Below are 3,428 nucleotides of genomic sequence, written 5' to 3'. Positions count from 1 at the left end.
TTTAAGCTTGATTTAATTATTTAAGTCCTTATGCAACTTCTCCTACCTTGGGGTATTGCGAGGATGGAGTCTTCTACGAACGTAAGTGATTGTCGGTTTAGTTCGCGGGGCGCGAACGGACTCCGTTGCGTAAACTGCAAAAATACGTAGTTTAGCATGCATAAAATGAATATAGGTAGGGAGAAAGCTCGGTTTCTCCGCAACTCAATGCAGGGGTCATTGGCCCCTACCGTTGCGAAAGAGAACGGGGCAGGGTCCAATGACCCATGCCGTTAAAGGAGATGGGTGCAGGGGCCAAATGGCCTTTGTCGAGTTTTGCTCGACAAGAAAATGGGATAGGGGCCAAAGGCCCCTGTCGGTCTAGAGAGGGGCAGGGGCCATTGGCCTCTGCTGGGTTTTTAAAAAGAGGGGCAGAAGCCTTCGGCTCCTGCCAACCTTCTTAAAAGAAAGGGGCAGGGGCCGATGGCCCCTGCCAATGGAACGAGTAGGGAGCGCAGGGGCCAAAGGCCCCCCTGCAGCTCAAAAGGAGAGGAGGTAGGGGAGTGCAGGGGCCAAAGGCCCCTGCCGAGCCCTTGCTCGACAGAAAAGAGACAGGGGCCTCTGGCCCCTGTCGGTTTAAAAGAGGGGCAGGGGCCAAATGGCCCCTGCTTGGTTTACGAGGGGTGGGGCAGGAGCCTTCGGCTCCTGCCCCCCTCTCTTAAGGGGAAGGGTAGGGGCCATCGGCCCCTACGTGGAAAGGGAAGGGCAGGGGCGATGGCCCCTGCCGGAAAATTAAAAGGGCAGGGGGCGGAGCCCCCTGCCTGCTAAGAAGAGGAAAGCAAGGGGGGCGGAGCCCCCTTGCTTGTCGAAAAAGAGGAAGGCAAGGGGGCGGTGCCCCTTGCCTGTCGAGATAAGAGGAAGGCAAGGGGGCAGAGCCCCTTGCCTGTCGTGAAAAAAAGAGGAGGAAGGCTCGGCAGGGGCTGCCGGCCTTCCGGCGAATCAGGGGGAGGAAAAAGGGGGAAAAAGAGGGGGGAAAAGGAGGGGGCTACCTGGGCTGCCGTTAAGGGGGGTTTGCCGGAGAGGGTGGCGCCGTGAAGAGGGGGGGGGGGGTTGTCCTGCGTCGGCAAAAAGGGAGAGGGAGATGGAGTCGGGGGAAGAGAGAGCAGATGGGAGAGAGATGAGAGATGAGAGAGGGAGTCGGGGGGGGGGGGGGGGGTCGGGGGAGGCTCGTAGGCCCTCCTCTCTCCCCTCTCGTCTTTTAATAGGGAGGGGGCGCACATAGGGCTCGCCCCCTGTGTCGCCGGAGGCTCCCCTCCCCCTGTGGGCTGCCAGTCCCCTCGAAAAGGGTTTTCGAGGGGCTGGCACAGGTTGGATCCGGGTCGGGTCTGGACCCGACCCGGGTCCGATGTTAAATTTTTTTTTAACTGGTTTTACAATGGTGGACTCACAAGTCCTGGACAAATGCCGCATGGCATGTCCAGGCAGTGTTTGTCTAGTGATTCAAACACGTCCTTTTGGTGCAAGTGAATCCAATTGGCCTAGACCTTGGTCTGGATCTAACACTCTATTATAGGATATGGTTCTTAAAATAAGATGGATTTTCCCCAACTAGGATTAGGAGTCGCACTGGTACTTTATGATAGATACGGATCTTATCCAATCCATTTTCACATATTTTTTTCTTTTTTGTATTTTTATGACTAGGAGCGTGTTCCAAGTGAGAAAAACCCTGGGTGGGGCCCCACGACCACCATCTTACGTGGCCCCACCTCAGAAGGTTAGCAACACACCCGTGCACCAGTGAAGTTTGATCTGGCGCTTTCATCTCAGCACCCTCACAACCACCTCTTGTTTTCAACATTTTTCTTAACGGAACAAGTACTGTTATTCATAGAGGGCATTTCTTATGCAGCTACACTGCTGCCACTAGCTACCCATCTCAACATTTATTGAGATAGAGACCACGCTCATCTCGAGAAATGCCAAGATTGGTGGTTGTATGAGCGATGCATGATGCAGCGTCTCTGCATATTATTAATCCAAGTGAATTTAAACACTACCGAACATGATGATTGTTGCAGAGTACCCAAATTCAGAATCCAATCTACACGGATCGAACCATATCCGATTGGTTCAAATCCCCACTTGTGGTTGTTTAAGCAGAGTTGTGGACTTGCGGGTGGGGTGAGCACACTGTGCTCTATCGGCATCCCAAGAGCGTCGGGCCAAGCTCGGACAGGGCTGAGCTCGAGCCTAGAAGGTTTTAGTCCCACATCGCTCATTTTTAAATTCTTTTGATACTCTATATTGATAAGCTTCAAACTCTTTCAATGTCTCTTCGGAGACATCTGATAAAATTGGAACGATACAGAGAAGATTAGCATGGCCCCTGCGCAAGGATGACACGCACAAATCGAGAAATGGTCCAAATTTTTTTGCCGACTTTTTCTTCCATTTTTCGCAGAGACGTCTCCTCTCCACTTCCTTATTTTGTCGTCTTCAATTTTTTTTTCTCTGGATGAATATTCTTCATTACGTGAGTTCGATTCTGGAGACGTCTCTTTGGGAATCATGAAGACGATGCTCGATTGATGGTATTTAGTTTTCTGTGTTTTTAGAATGAATCTTGAGGTTGTCTCCTTTCGTTCTTGGTGTGAGCAAATCACCCAAACAAGATCAAATATCCCAATGGCCTTTTCCACCAATGCTTTTCTTCAGGTGGTACTTTGAAAATGTTTCTTCTTCTTCTTTTTTTTTTTTTTGCAAAGGCAATACATCTAAAAATAGTTATTTGTTAAGACTCATACGATAAGATCTTCCTATACGTCAATTTTTTGTTTGCCCCCTCTGAACTCTCTAGACTAAGGGTGCTTCTGTGAGATTAAGGTTTTAATGCGTGTCTATGTAGGTGGGGGATCGTGTAATCATGTCTTAAGTTGCAGTGGATAGCAATGAAGGAGGATTATACCTTTAAAAGTTTATTAGAGATGGCCTATGATAGAGTAGGTGTTTTTCATATATGGGGCTAGAAAGAAGGGGATCTTCAGCCCTGTAACTTTCTCTCAGCGATGTTTGTCTATTACTGTATGCAGTGTTGGTCAGTATTACTGTTGCCTATGTCATGGAGTATTCAGTTGTGGTACCTTCTATCAGTAATGGGATTTATTTAGTTCAGTAAGGAATACTCAGTTGGATCTACTAATCCCCAATATTCTTGTTGTTGCCACATATGCCTCCTCGCCGTCTTTTATGAGTTTTTGGTTCCCCAGTTCTTAGGACAAACATCCAAGAGGGCCTTTATTTTGTTTGGTATGTTGATAACATCCTCTTGTTTGAAGTGCAAGTGAATCAGATTTATGGAAATTTGAATGATCATTAAATGTTTATGATTCATGCCTTTAACATATACCCCAAGATGCTATTCTGATGGGTGTAAAGCGAGATTGGGA

The 3,428-nt window shown here is 48.5% G+C and overlaps 1 non-coding gene across 1 annotated transcript; it reads left to right on the top strand.

Annotated features, from left to right (window-relative positions):
* The first annotated feature begins 2,311 nt into the window (after positions 1-2,311).
* LOC149816533 (U6 spliceosomal RNA) lies at positions 2,312-2,414 on the top strand. Its single transcript, XR_016427801.1, has one exon. It is a non-coding gene; the product is annotated as a U6 spliceosomal RNA (small nuclear RNA).
* The last annotated feature ends 1,014 nt before the right edge of the window (positions 2,415-3,428 follow it).

This window comes from Nuphar pumila, chromosome 14 (assembly GCF_984573655.1).
Source record: "Nuphar pumila chromosome 14, dmNupPumi1.hap1.1, whole genome shotgun sequence".
In the NCBI taxonomy this organism is placed as follows: domain Eukaryota; kingdom Viridiplantae; phylum Streptophyta; class Magnoliopsida; order Nymphaeales; family Nymphaeaceae; genus Nuphar; species Nuphar pumila.
This window is presented reverse-complemented; position numbering and strand designations above follow the sequence as displayed.